Below are 15,873 nucleotides of genomic sequence, written 5' to 3' on the forward strand. Positions count from 1 at the left end.
CGCTAATGAGTGATAAGTACAATAGGATCAGCTGTAGCTTCACCGAATTTTGGTTACCAATGTAGTCTTAATGTCGTTGTGTATATAATAAGCATCATTTTAGTCACTTTTATCAGTTCTATGTGGTCATACGACGTTTTGGGTGTGGAATAGGACTACTGTGGAGATCATGGACTGCTGCTTGCTTGTTTATGTGTTTCTCTGCATCATATTTTGCCATCAGAAAACTAGATAATGAGAGCGAAGTATTGTTTTAATCTTAACTAAGTTTAGGAAGCAATCGATCATAATTATATACAAGTATATTTTTTATATAATAAGACGCTGACTGCAGCTCACATCAATAAATCTGAACAAAATAAATCTCTGTTACATAATAGTAAATTATACAAACAATAAAGCAATAAAAGAATTTCAATAATTCTAACTGTTCTGTAAATAATCCTATCTAGTATTCTTCCAGAAGCATGTGTTCTGCCATTTGATGTAGCTAAAAAATGGTTTGTCTGCGACAGGTATGAACTTAACGAGCCACCCTAGAGGCCATGACACTGCTGCAATTCCGATACAAACACCCCACTGTCCCCAGTTTAATCTTTCTGTATTCGCGAATTTCTTTAGGAATTCAACCATCACCACCTGGAGGATAATGGTTATGGCAATGATGGCTAGGAATAGCCTGTTCTTGTGTATCCCTTCAAAGATATTCTTCTTCTCCAGCTTCCTTGCATTAAATTCATTGAAAACCTGGCACAACACAAAGGTATTGAATAGGAGTGTATCCTTCACCTTGCTTCCTACGCGAAAGATCGATTCTCCCTTAAACTGTAAGGTCAAGAGGACTGCTATCTGGTATAGGGCTTGAGACATCAGGTTTCTCCACATTACGTTGGTGATGAGTGGCTCCGTTCTTCCAACAGGTGCTTTGTCCATCAATTCTTTTGCTGGCTTCTCAGTTGCAAGGGCTAAGGCACCTAAGGTGTCCATTATCAAATTGACCCATAAGAGTTGAACCGCGGTTAGTGGAACCTCACCTGCTGAAACTGCTGCTACAAAGTTGATCGTCAGAGCAGCAACATTTACAGTAAGCTGGAACTGGATGAACTTTTGAATGTTGTTGTAAACACATCTACCCCAATTTAAAACTGTTGCTACTGAAGCAAAATTATCATCCAGGATGACGATATCTGAGCTCTCTTTTGCAACTTCGGTCCCTTGTATTCCCATGGAGAGCCCTATGTCTGCCTCTTTCAATGCTGGTGCATCGTTTGTGCCGTCTCCTGTTACTGCAACCACATGACCTTTCTGTTTGAGGCATTGCACCATAAGAAGCTTATCAAAAGGAGAGGATCTAGCCATGACGCGTATCTTGTCTACTTTCTCGCTTCTTTCCTCATCTGTGTAGCTCCGAAATTCAGGACCCTCAACAACAGCATTGTTAATGTCGTCACCAGGCTGCAATATCCCACATTCAACGGCTATTGCTCGTGCAGTGAAAACATTGTCCCCCGTAATCATCTTGATGTTTACTCCGGCATTTTGACAGTCTTCAACAGCCTTCTTTACCCCAGGTCTACACGGGTCCTTGAGACCTACCATTCCAAGCAACGTCAGACCATCATCTGTGAGCTTTTCTTGATCCATTTCTTCATCTTCCTTGTGTACTACTTCTTTGTGAGCAAAGGCAATGCATCTCAGGCTGCTAGCTGCCATACTTTGAATTATTTGCTCGAAAGTTTCCTTTGCCTTATCTTTCATAGGCTTCAAATTTCCTGATGCATCATAGTAAGAGGAGCATTTATCTAGTATCATTTCAGCTGCACCTTTCCAGTGTACATAAAGTTTATTGTTTTCTTTATCTTTTATTAGCACCCCACTTCTTTTCTTCTGTGAATTGAAGGCTTCTACATGAAGGATTGTACAACCCTGGTTCAGCTTCTGCATGTCCATGTTGAGCTCCAACACGGCCCAAGAGAGTAGGGCCCTCTCTGTAGGGCTGCCTGAGAACTCGTAATCTGAGCTTGAAGATGAACTCTTGTAGACACTTCCTGTGGTGTTGAGCCCAACGCCTTGTTGGATGAATGCAAGAATTGCAGCATCAATCTCAGAGGTTGTGCCTTGTTCAATAAGATTCTGGCCCAACCAGACTTTTGTGACCTTCATCTGGTTCTGAGTGAGAGTTCCTGTCTTGTCTGTGCAAATGGTGGTAGCAGAACCCATTGTCTCACATGCTGAGAGTTTACGAACCATAGCCTGATCAGCCATCATTCTCTTCATTGAATAAGCAAGTGTGAGGGTGACGGCCAGTGGCAGTCCCTCAGGGATTGCAACCACAACAATCGTAACAGCAGCTGCAACTATTCTGACGACAGCATTAAGCACATCGTTCACATTCGTTTTGCTTCCATTGAATTCTCTTCTGCCACTCTCATCTTTGGTATTCCCTGTGAAGTATCGTACCAACAATACTACTAGTACTAGGAAAGCCACAGCCAAACCAAGCTTACCGATAGAGGAAGTTAGCTTGTTAAGCCGAGCTTGTAATGGTGTTTGTTCATCTGTGTTTCGGCTTGCAGAACTCATCAGCTGTCCCCACACTGTATTCATTCCAACTGAGGTGACGAGCATCTTACCATAACCATCTGCAACCTTAGTCCCTGAGACTAAGTACGGATTTTGAACTCTGTCAATGCCCACATGATCACTCTCCCCTGTCATGCTAGACTCATCAACTTGTAATGAATGACCATCGACGAACAAGCCATCAGCTGGTACTTGATCTCCAGTGTTCAAGCAGACAATGTCTCCAACAACAATCTCATGTATTGAAACTTGTTGTCGTCGCCCACCTCTTATTACATCTATCTTGATGTTATTGCTTTGTTTGGAAAGCTTTTCAAACTGTTTACTCTGTCTGAAATTACTCATAGAAGATACAATGATGACAAGGAAAACGGCCACAAATATGCTTCCTCCATCATTCCATCCCTCTTTCGGTCCTTTCTGTTTGATTCCAAAACCAAGAGAAAGAGCAGCACAGAACAGAAGAATAAGGATGGTGAAGTCTTTAAAGGCTTCCCACACAAAGTGAAATAACCCTTGAGAAGGTGGTTTTTTGTACGTGTTTGTGCCAAAGGCTTCATGGCGATTTACAAGGTCTTGCTCATCACCATGAATACCGTCATTAAGATTTGTTTTGAGAGCAGAAGCTATAGAGTCTACCCCACCAGACTCTTGAAGTTGTTGGAGGTTTTTCTGTTTGGTAAGATTACTAAGGGATTTTTGATCTACATTCGAGAACAGTTGTTGTGGTTCAAGGCTTAAGATAGTGTAAGAAGAAGAATGTAATAACTTACCGGGCTCATTATATCCACGTTTCTTTTGGGGGGCTACAGAGAGGAGGGCTCTTGAATAGTAGATGGTAGCAACAGCACGCCGCCACCTTTTACTGGGTTTGCTGAGGTTTTCAGGTACCTTCAATAAAAACTCTATGGAGGCCATGTTTACATGCATCAAATTCGACATGCCTTGGTTAAAAAACACACACAAAGGAGTAAGATTCACTAGGCCGATATATATATTTGTCGTTTGTATTACAAAAATGGTATATTTGTTGTTCGTAGTATGAAAAATGTAATCGTAAAGGCAAATGTTGTTGTTGTTGAGTTACTACTAGCAGGCCGGATGCTCTATTAGGCCAGCTTTGGTTTGAAGGGTGAAGCTGCTTATGGGAAATATTATGTGAAGTGTTATTATTTTGATTTTGTGTAACATAAAATGTGAGCAAAATATTGGTGAATTTGGAGGGAAGGGGTGGTGCTATAAATGTTTATTCATGTCCATATATATATGTAGTGTTATGCATGTTAAAAAGGAACAATTTTTTAAGACTTGTATATGAAGTAATGGTCCTTCGTAGGTACGTAATCAGTGAAGTCGACTATGAATGCTTTAAATAGTGTTTTGCCGCTTTTGCCGGAAGTGGGAATTTTGGTTGCCGCTTTTGCCGGAAGTGGGAATTTTGGTGGAACTAATACGGAGAAGCAAATTTTCTTTCTTTTGGCGTTGAAATATTATGTTTGACTAATACACGCTTAGAAAAATACTAGGTTAAATCCCGTGCCATGCACGTGCCATGCACGTTTATAATTAAACTTTACAACAAAATTTATAAAAAATGGTGTTAATTTAACAAATTTATCCAAAAAAAAAAATGGAAACAAAATAATAGTCTCTAATTAAAGATATTGATGTCAAAGTTGTGTCTCAACATATGTGCAAATTCAACCATAACTTATAAAAAAACGGAGGAGCATAATTTAGGGTTCGTTTGGCATTGTTGTGGTTTTCTGTTTTTTGTTTTAAAAGTATATGATATGTGTCCCATAATGAATCAAAAATTATATAAACTTATTAAAATTATGATAATTTTGAAAACTGACAACAGAAAAGTGAAAACACCTTTTTCTTGTTTCCTATTTTTGGTTTTTGGTTTTTAAAAAATCAGGAAACTAAAAACCAAAACTGATGCTAAACAAGCCCTTAATAAAATGATTTTGTTCAGTTGTTCATATAAACGTTATGTATATTTGTAAGATGTATACAAAGTATCCTACCAAAATTATTATTCCTATTTTAATTAAAATAAATTTTAAGTCGGAGGAAAAATATTATAATAATATTATGATAATCTTGGATGATGAAATATGTCAATAGCTTAATTTTAAACTATGTTAGTATATTTGTAACTAAAAGATTTATAGTATATAGTTTTCAAAAAAAAAAAAAAAAAAGATTTATAGTATATAAAATATATGTTGAAAAATAATAATAAAAAAAAATTAAATTGAGTATGATTGGATTAAAGGTGTTGTCAAAATGGAAATAAGTATTATGGTAGGTTATAAAATGGAAGTCATTAAAATTTGGCAAAAAAAAAAAAAAAAAAAAAAAAAAAAAAAGATAAAAAGGTGGGAAAATTTTTTATAACATCGTGACAAGTGTCACTTTAGGTTCGCTTTTAGTATAGGTTAATTGATGGTATGAGTAACGCTGTAACGGAGTAATTACTTCTCCACCCGTGAGAAACTTCCTATTTTTCGGGTAAGCTTGTTAATTGATACCCCTTTCGTTTCATAATTTACAATCGTACTTGTTTAGGGTATTTTCACCCTGCCACGTGGCCCAATCAGAAGCTGACACGTGTCAGCCCCCGATTGGTCTAGAATGAACCATTCCCTGCTTGGCACGTGTCATTCCAGAAATCAAGGGAAAAGGCGGCCTTCAGGCCCAAATCCCGAGAATACCGCAAAACGGCGCAGCCCACCAATGATTAGGGTTCAGCGACCTAATCAGGGGCACAATTCCCAAAGACCCTATAAATAGGGAGATATCCCTCATTTCGAGGGTACGTTTTACCATTTATTACACCCGCTTTCTCTTACATAAGAGAAACACCTGAGCTTGGAATCCAAGCAGATCCCCACCTAAATTTCCGTACTCTTTATTCCGTTTCAAGTTACTAACTTGATCGTTGGAGGCGGAGCACCACCCAGCAGGTGTCTCCGTTTGTTTTGCAGGTACAGCTCATCCCGGATCAGTCTTTGTGACGTAACTCTCCCGAGGGACAAAAACACCCAAAACATTTGGCGCCGTCTGTGGGGAGAGTACCTCGAAGATGGTTCAAGAGTCTGTACCACCCCCTAACCGTCTGGGTGAAGACCCAGAAGTTTTTACAGACCATGAGGAGGATGAGGATCCTCAGGTCGAAACCTCTACAGCCGAAGACGGCTCTCTTAGAGTCAAGCGCATCCGGCCCAGAGAGACTCTGGAGCGGGGCGCCTCCCAGGCGGGTCCGAGCAGACCCCCTGGGCAGCCGGAAGGGGCAACCCAAACGGCAGCTGGATCAGCCCCTGTCACCCGAGACGAACTCATGAGGTTCATGACGAGTTTCAAGGGTGAAATTAAAGAGCTGATCACCAAAAGCAGGGCTATTCCAAGTAAAGGCCAGTCGGCGAAGAAGACTCCTCCAGAGAAGGGGAAGTCAGTCAGAAACCGGCAGCCCACTCCCCATCCAAAGGAGAAGGCAGCCGGGACCATTGATTGGTCAAAAATTCTCCTTCCTGAGGGGAACACCAATAACACTCGCCGGCCTCAGCAGCCGGTGAGAAGTAAAAAATCAACTCTTGATGCCCGGGAAATCATCAACCAGAAGGGAAATCCATCGCTGTCTGAGTCGGCTTCAACGTCGAATTTCCCAGACAGCTTCAACAACATTTCTGCAGGAAGTGCACCTTCCTTGCATGAGAGTCGGACGGGCGGTAATACCGTCCATACTGGCCCTCATATGATCGGAGCTGTCCCGTATGTGCCTACTCAGGCCTACGGGCAGTATCCTCCTCACTTCATGCAACCGGCCTTCTTTGGGGGTCAGGCGGCATACCCAAACGTCCAACCATTGGACTGGCAGCTTCGCCTGCTGCGCCTGGGTGAACAACCTTCAGCGTTCACTCGGGAGATAACCGAGGCGGCTCAGCCGGCCAAGGTTAAGAATGTGTTGGTTGGTACCTATGATGGTACCTCCAACCCGGAAGACCACCTCATGGCGTACACCAACCTCATGTATTTGCAGGGGTTGGATGATGCCACCTGGTGTCGGTGTTTCCCGGCTACATTGAAGGGCATTGCCCAACAATGGTTTGGCAATCTGCCAGCCGGATCCATCGATAGCTTCAGGAAGCTCGCCTTCCTGTTTACTTCCAACTTCTCAATGAACATCCCTGCTAAGAAAACGAGCCTTGATTTGAGCACTGTTAAGCAGGGAGAGAGAGAAGGGCTGCGCTCATATGTCAGGCGGTTCAATTTGATAAGAATCCAGATTCAAGGACTGTCTGACGAGGTAGCTTTTACAGACTTTTTTAAGGGTCTGAGAGACGGGTCGACCTTTAAGTTCGACCTCGTCAGAAAAGGGGCTTTCACCTTACAGGCGGCCCTGAGGGAGGCGGAAAGCTATATTTAAGCTACCGACCTCTGCTCGCCTGGTAGCCAGTCGGACTCTAAGAAGTCTGACAAGCAGAAAGACAACCGGCCTGCTCAGCCGACAAAAAAGAAAGAAGAGAGCAAGAAGAGAAAAGAAGTCTGGGCGGTTAGTGACTCTGACCAGCCGTCCCAGAAGAAAAAGAAAGAGTTTAAACCGTACGTCCCCAAGTACGAGTTTAACAAAGACTCCAACTCCATCCCCATGGAGGTAAAGGACCGGCTGTCCATTGAGAAGCCGAATCCTATGAAGAGTTCTGTCCAGTCGCGGAACAAGAATAAATTCTGTCAGTTCCATGAGGAGGTTGGCCATGACACCAACGACTGCTTCAGTCTTCAGCGTGCGTTGGACCGTCTGGCTGACAAAAGGGCTGTTGAAGTCCTACATTTCTAAGTCCCCAGCCGGGGCAAAAAAGAAAAACAAGGGTCAGTCCTCCAAGACTACCCCCCAGCCTGCTAGTAGTTCGGATACCGACAAGGAGCCGGTCTACACTATAGCAGGCTGGTTCTCATGTGGTGGCCCTACCATCCGGGGCACCAAGAGCCATCTTTGAAAGATGGACAAAGATGATGATGAGCAGGCGGAAGCCAGCTCCTCCTTCCCAGATGTCTGGATCATTGAGAAGGACAGGGGCAGCGTCCGCCGCCCGCATGATGACCCGGTGGTCATTGAATGTAAGGTTGCCAACCAGCTGGTTGGACGGATCCTTATAGACACCGGCAGCTCATCAAACATCATCAGCCTCTGGTGCCTGCAAAAGCTGAAATACAATGTCAGCAGCATGCATCCGGTCACCCATCCCTTGGTTGGTTTCGGGGGTGGGATGGTCTACCCAGCCGGGAGAATTGACTTACCCATCCGGCTGGGGGAGAAAGGCCAGGGACGACACATTGTCGTCAGATTCTTGGTCGTTGAGGAGTTGACCGCCTATAACATCATTCTTGGCAGGCCAACCCTCAACGTAGCCAAGGCGGTAATCATCCCTTCCCTCATGCTCATCAAGTATGAGAGGGATGACGGCTCTGTTGGTTCCTTGAATGGGGATCAGAAGACGACCCGAGAGTGCTATCTCTCAGCCGTTCGATATACCGTGGCCCCAGGCGGTCAGGAACCAATAGACCTCGACAATGTCAAGGATGCCGACCCAGCTCCCGCCCCACCAGCAGCCGGTAAGAAAAGAAAGGCACCTCTGCTGGTGGAGGTGAAGAAAGAGAAAAAATAGCAATCACTGACCGGTGAACGGTCAGATGAGCTCCGTCCCCAACCGGCTGGCGAAAGCATTGATCTCGTTCTGGATGACAGCCGTCCAGAACGTACTATTAAGGTTGGGACGGTTGCTAATGCTACTTTGGGTGCAAGCTTGCACCTTATGCTGAAAGAATTCAAAGACATTTTTGCCTTTGAAGTGGAAGAGATGCCAGGCGTCAGCCCGGATCTCGCTGTCCACAAACTCGCCGTGGATCCCAAAAAGAAGCCCATCCGGCAAAAGAAAAGAAACCACGGCGAGGAAAGAAGTCAGGCGGCAGCTGCCGAAGTCAAAAAGCTGCTAGATGCCAGGTTCATTCGGCCTTGTAATTTTCCCGACTGGGTGGCCAATGTGGTCCTTGTTAAGAAACCGAATGGGACCTGGCGCATGTGTGTTGATTACACAGACCTCAACAAGGCGTGTCCAAAGGACAGTTATCCGCTTCCAAAGATCGACAGTCTGGTCGACTCTACAACCGGCCACGCCTTGATGAGTTTTATGGATGCCTATTCCGGCTTCCATCAGATACCCCTGTGTAAAAAAGATCAAGAGAAGACGGCCTTCGTCACTGATCAGGGGTTATTCTGTTATACTGTGATGTCGTTTGGCTTGAAAAATGCGCCTGCCACTTTCCAACGGATGATTAATACGGTCTTTGTTAATCAGATTGGGAGGAATGTGGAGGCGTACATTGATGACATGATAGTCAAATCCAAGCAGCAGGCGGATCACCTTGCTGATCTCCGAGAAACCTTCACCACACTCAGGCGGCATAAGGTTATGTTAAATCCTAAGAAATGCGTCTTTGGTGTTGAGTCTGGGAAGTTTCTCGGATTCCTGATTGATCAAAGGGGGATAGAGGCTAACCCTGAGAAGATACAGGCGGTGATTGACATGAAGTCACCCCGTTCTGTCAAGGAAGTCCAGAGACTCACCGGTTGCCTGGCCGCCTTGGGAAGATTCCTCAGCCGGTCAGGCGACAAATGCCTCTACTTCTTCCAAGCAATCAGGAAGAAGACTAGATTTGAATGGGGGGATGATGCTGAGACGGCGTTCCAGAGGTTGAAAGAGAATTTACACTCTCTGCCTAGGTTGGTCAGTCCTTTGCCTAGGGAGACGTTGTACATGTACTTAGCCGTCTCAGACCATGCCCATCAGTGCCGTTCTCCTTGCTGAGCGAGACGGCGTGCAGCTCCCGGTTTACTTCATTAGCCATGTTCTTAAAAATGCTGAACTCCGGTACCCCATGGTTGAAAAATTTGGTCTTGCTTTGTATATGGCATTTAAAAAATTAAAGCCTTACTTTTTGGCACATCCGGTGGTGATCTACACGGACCAACCACTCAAGCGGCCAATGTCTACTTTGGACTCATCCGGGAGAATGTTGAAATGGGCTATTGAAATGCAAAGTCTTGAAATCACTTACGAACCAAGAAAGGCAGTGAAGGGTCAGGCGTTTGCCAACTTCATTGTAGAAATGACTCGTCCGGTGGCTCCGGATAATCTTGATCAGGTCTGGAAAGTGTATGTAGACAGGAGCTCTACAAAGAACGGTTGTGGTGCAGGCGTAATTGATGAGTCTCCTGAAGGAGACAGATTTGAGTATGCACTACGCTTCAAGTTTCAGGCCTCTAACAATGAGGCGGAATATGAAGCCCTGCTAGCCGGCATGCGTATATGTAAGGCGGCGGGGGCCATGAAAATTGACGCTTACTCTGATTCTCAATTGGTTGTTAGCCAGTATGAGGGAAGTTATGAGGCTACCCATCCGGCTATGATCAAATATCTTCAGGCAATCAAAGAGGAGGCCGGGGCACTTGAGGAATTCCGGCTGAACCAAGTGCCTAGGTCTGAAAATAACCAGGCGGATGCGTTGTCAAAACTGGCATCTTCCGCCTGCCATGATACGCCTCGGTCTATCTTTTGGGAAGTTCTGGAAAAGAGAAGCATCAATGAAGATCCCATTGGAGTTTTGGACCGAAGCTCTACCTGGATGGATGGCATCCGGGCTTATCTCTCAGACGGCACACTTCCTGATTCGCCACAGGAAGCAGCCGTCCTAAAGAAGCGAGCTGCAAGCTTCGAGTTGAAAAATGGAGAACTCTTCAAGGCGGGGTTTCTGAAGCCTTTGTTGAAGTGTGTCACCCCAGAAAAAGGGAAAGAAGTTCTCGAAGACTTGCACTCGGGATTCTGCGCCTCCCACATAGGCGGCAGGTCCCTAGCCGTCAGAGCCAGACGACATTACTTTTGGCCCACTCTTGAGGCAGACGCCAAGGAATTGGTGAAAAAATGTGACAAGTGCCAAAAGTTTGGAAAACTTATTCATCGTCCGGCTACTGATCTGACGGCCATCCACAGTCCAATCCCGTTTGCAAAGTGGGGTATGGACATTCTGGGTCCCTACACGCCTGCTCCAGGCGGAAAGCGCTATATCTTAGTGGCTGTGGATTATTTCACCAAGTGGGTTGAGGCTGAGGCGGTTAAAAACATCAAGACCTCAGACGTCATTTCCTTCATCTGGAAGAATGTTATCACCCGGTACGGGGTACCCATGTCTATGGTGTTTGATAATGGTCCTCAGTTTGAGACGCCTCAGCTAAAAACTTGGTTGGGAGATCAGGGGATCTCAAGTTGTTTTGCATCTGTTGGCAGGCCCCAAGCAAACGGCCAAGTTGAAGCTTTTAACAAACTTATCTCAGACGGCATTAAAAAGAAAATAGAAAGAGCCGGTGGCTTATGGGCAGAAGAATTAATCCATGTCCTATGGGCCATCCGGACAACGGCGAAAGGGGCAACCGGTGAAACCCCATTTCTCATGGTTTACGGTGCTGAGGTCGTCTTGCCCATCGAACACTACGAGCCGACTCTCAGAGTCATGCTGTATGATGAAGAGGCAAATTGGGAAGCAATGCGCCTGGCATTGGATTCACTCCCAGAGCGCCGGGGCAATGCCGCCTTGCGTCATGAGATTTACCGTCTAAGAATGACTAGAGCCTACAACAAAAAAGTACACAAGCGTCCTTTGAAAGTTGACGACTTAGTGTTACGAAAAATGGAGGCAACCGGTAGGGCCAATGAGTTGGGAAAGCTAACACCAAATTGGGAAGGTCCCTACCGGATCTATGAATAAGTAAGGGACGACACCTACCGCCTGGAAACTCCAGACGGCAGATGCCTGCCTAGAACTTGGAATGTAGACAATCTAAAAAAGTACTACTTCTGAGAATGTAAACTTTTTGTAAACAGTGAGTCAGTTAATGAAGATTCAGACTTTGTTTGCAAAATTATTGTTTGATTATCCATCCGGGTAATATCCAGGCGGATTCCCCATCTACCTAACTAAGTTCGATACTTAGTGAAGGTTACATTTGTTTATCTGCTTGGGTAATGCTCGGATCCCTTGTTTATTTAAGTTGGATACTTTGTTTATTCAACTGCTTGACTATCTGCCTGGGTAATACTCAGACGGATTCTCCAATTTAAGTTGGATACTTTGTTTATTCAACTACTTGACTATCCGCCTGGGTAATACTCAGACGGATTCTCCATTTATCTAACTAAGTTTGATACTTAGCATGACCAAGTATTTGCCCGTCCGTCTGGGTAATACCCAGACAGACTCGTTTGTTTAAAAAACCAAGTTCGATACTTAGTTTAAATTCAACACTGATTAAGAAACTAAGCACAAAAACGTTTAGTGGCTACACGACCGGTCTTAAACAAGACCAGAGGCTAAAATGGCCGGAAGGTTGCTCTTTTTATAAAATCGCCTGTCCCAACATGGACAAAGGTGTCCGGCGACACCCCTCCGGGTGCAATCGTCGCAGAGAACAGATTCTGTCGGTTCTACGTGTCCATGCAGACGGCAAAAATTGAACGACCAAATTGGTCAACTCATAGCCGTCTGACCGAAATAACCTACGAAGAACGAATAAGTTGCTAAATACCGGATGCCCATAGGCATCAGTCGGTCACCGACTGAAGTTCTCACTTAGGTTATTTATTCCAAAAATTGCACCTCACCCCAATTGGGGCAAGAGTTCAATGGCTATGAAATCTCTACCAAGACGGGCATAAGCCGTCTGGGTAGTGACTGAAACGCATGTTGGTGTACGGCTGTGCACTTGGTTTGGGGCAATCACTACTGTGATTGATTGACTTACAAAAATATCATGCTCTTTGCAGCATCAGACGTTTTCAAGCCAATCAACCAGCTCCAATTGAAACCAATCACACAGCCGTCCAGGGGCAAGGACAGCCAGACTATTGACTAGTTAGGCAAGAAATCGCCGCATGCTTTTCATAAGTTAGGCAAAAATAAAAAATTAAAAATTCAAATGCAAAATGATCAAAATCGACTTAGTCGGTGCATTTCATAAAAGTCCATTCAACCAAACGGTTGCAATGGATCAAATGTTAACCGGACTCCGTCCGGGAGAAAGTAATTGTTAATTAACCCGGCTCCATAGCCGGTAAATACAAGGATACTCGGCACGCAGGCCGGAAAAAGTAAGTTTTGGCATACAGCCGCTGAATAAAAAGAAAATTAAAGGAAAGCAAAGATTGGCATACTGCCGCTGAAGGGTCACTTCTGGCCTGCAGACGGAGCCTCCTGGTCCTCTCCCTTCTCCTCATTGTCTGAGGGAATTTCCTGCGCTTCACCAGGACCAGGAAGCTCAGGCGCGGACGGCTCTTTGTTGCTGAGCCAGGCTTCAAAGGAGGCAGGCTCTGGCTCGCCTTGCTCTCTCAAGTACACCACGTACTCGGCATAGCTGTGCGCCATTGTCCAGATGCTATAATCAGCGTCTGGATACAAGGCAGCCCAAGCAATCTTCATACGGGCGTCGTTGTCAGCATCACTCTCAGCAACAAGGCGGTTTTGCTCCGCCTCCAGGGTTGCTGCAAAGTTTTTATGAGCTTGAGCAGCATCCTTCTCCAGCCTCTCAACCTTGGATTTCAGTTTGCCAAGGTCCGCCTGGGTCTTCTTGAGCGCCTCTTCAGCCTGTTTGGCGCTCTCGTCTGCTTTCTTATGGGCCTCCTCCGCTCCCTTCTTGACCGTCTCAGCATCCGTTACCCGCTGGTCGGCCGCCTTCAGATCTAGCTCCAGCTGCTGGATTCTAGACGCCTGTGTCATAATTATTGCTTTAGTTTCAAGTTCATTTACGATAGTTGAGTGGAAAGCAATATTATCAGCGTCTATGGCGGACTTCTTGGCCCTTTTTACCTCTTCCCGTTTGCGGGAATAAGGACGTTTGAGCCCGTCCACTCGCAGCATGGCCTGCAAAAAGCAGGCGGTATAAGAATTACAGGCGGGGTGAAACACTTGGAAAAAAGTAACATTGAATTGACAAGTTTCTTACCTCAGCCAGAAGGGACAGAATGCGTTCAAGGTTGAACGTCTCTATCCCAGGGATATTGTCCTTATCCCTCTTCCGGACGGCCTCCAGCATGGCCTTGGCATGCTTCTGGACGTCTGGCCAGCGGGGAGATTGATCTGCACCACAATCAATACGTGATGAGTGCGAAACTAAGGCAGCACCTATTTGTTGCCGACCGTCTGAGGATGACGTCTGTTGGGAGTGGGATTTCACCCGTAAAGGCCACCCCAGCTCAAGCGGGGATTCAAAAGGGTTCTTACCTTCAGAGCCGGCCAAGCGGAAGACGCTTGCGGGCGTGGTGAACCCCGCGGCTGCTGAGGGGTTGGCAAGATCAAGGCACACGCTGCCGCCTACCTTCTCGAGTCGCCCCGATATCCGCATCGTTTTAGCCCCGGCTGAGGCGCCAGGAGTTGACGCAGAGGCGGACTTCTTTATCTTGTTAAGGGCGGCTGGGGCCTCCTCTCTAGCCCGTTTGAGGCTTTTCTCAAATGATTTCCCAACTTCTCCCCCCTGTGAAAATAAACAAGTCAGGGTTAGTATCCGGACAAGATAATTTTTAAAATAAACTTAAGGGGTCAGGCGCTCAATACCTTGGCCCTGAGCTCGGCCGCAGCTTTCTCCGCAAGCTCTTTGCGGATGGCTGCAGAAGACCGCTTGGGAGTTTTCTCCGTCTGCAGCATGTCTAGTGCTTCTTCTGCAAAAAGAAAGAAATTGGTCAAAATCATAAATCAATTCCGATAGAAAAATACTACAGACGGTATGAACTCAGGTGCATACGTTTATTAAACATTTGTCCTAGCCCACAGGCGGCTAAGAAACATTCATCCCTGAACCAGGCGCTCTTGGGAATCCAGTTCTTTGGGACTTTTATTGTTTCCCCGGTCGACAGAGTTGCGTCTGTGAGGCCGAAAAAGTCTGCCTCGATTATTTTGTCAAAGTCTTCCTCTGGGATCCGGGGAAGAGCGCACTTCCTGCCCAACAAGTCGGGCTTCTTATTGTACAGACGGAATTCATAGTTTTCCCGTCTGGTTGGGGCTGACATCAGGTAGAACCTGTGCTTCCAGCCATCGAATTTGGAGACCTTGTCCAAGGTCATCATGTATTGCGGCTGTGTGGTTAGAGTATACCACGCCCTCCAGCCGCCTGGGCTCCTACTGAGGTAGTGCATGCTGGCAAAAGCCTCCCAGCCGGGGTTAAGCCCTTGGAACTCGCAGGCGGAAACATACCCCAGAATGTTTGTCCAGGAGTTGGGGGTAAGTTGCCAGAGCCCGAGGCCGTAGCCTCTCAAAATTGCCTTCACCGCCTGGTGAAGGGGGAAGCGAAGACCAGCTTTGAACGAGCCAAAATAGCTGTTGGCGTTCTCTTGATCATCCCCCCAGGCGATGGTGCCCAGCTCAGGCGGCACCCGGATCTTATACCCGTCTCCAAGCGGGTGCATTTTCTTGAAGTTCTCTAAGCTCTCCCCCATCTGGATTCGGCCCTTGGAGGAGACGTGGATTCTGAAGGGATCTTCCTTCTCACCCCACTTTTTCCTTTCTTCCTCCTCGCTATCCGGAAGAGGGGGCAAGTCATCGCTGCTCTCGGAGGTAGAGGCGGAGCTGTCGCTCTCCGTCTCTCCCTCGCTTTGGTTTATGGGGGCAGAGGCGGCCTCGTCGCCGCCTTGGTCGCACTCTTCCAAGAAAGAGTCAGCAGGGGTTGAAGGGGCGCGCGGAGGGGATCTCTCCAGAGCCGTCTGGTCTCCCTGACCAGACGTTTCTCCCTCAGGCGCTTGGCCGCCTGAGCCTTCGCCTCTGTAATTTGGATCAGTGGCCGTCTGCATTGTCCGAGCCATGGTGTCCTGCACAAACACATAACTGGTCGGAATCCATGGCAAAGGGTGGTCCCAACACCCCGAGCCGGCACTCCCAGTCCTAGAGTCAGCCGTCCCTGGTGACCGGCTGGACTCTAACCTAGGCTGTGCCGTGTGTGTTGGTGATGCATCCATTTATTGCAAGAAATATGTACAAGCGGTGAAAAAAGAAAAGAGCTGAGAAAGACAGAGACGATACCTTTGGATTTGATATCTGAAGGAAGGCGGGTCCGGCTGGGTTGCGGAAGAACAAAGTTTCTTGCTCGCGCCTGACTCAAACGGATGACTTCTGCTCTCTCAAAGTTTCTCTCTAGAAAATTTTTGTAAACGTACAAAATTATGAGGGTAAAACGGCTATATATAG

The 15,873-nt window shown here is 46.2% G+C and overlaps 1 pseudogene; it reads right to left on the minus strand.

Annotated features, from left to right (window-relative positions):
- Window positions 1-373: 373 nt before the first annotated feature.
- On the minus strand, window positions 374-3,525 carry LOC145635843 (putative calcium-transporting ATPase 13, plasma membrane-type pseudogene; annotated as a pseudogene).
- Window positions 3,526-15,873: the final 12,348 nt, after the last annotated feature.

The sequence above is a fragment of the Chenopodium album genome, chromosome 6, assembly GCF_948465745.1.
Source record: "Chenopodium album chromosome 6, dcCheAlbu1.1, whole genome shotgun sequence".
In the NCBI taxonomy this organism is placed as follows: Eukaryota; Viridiplantae; Streptophyta; class Magnoliopsida; order Caryophyllales; family Amaranthaceae; genus Chenopodium; species Chenopodium album.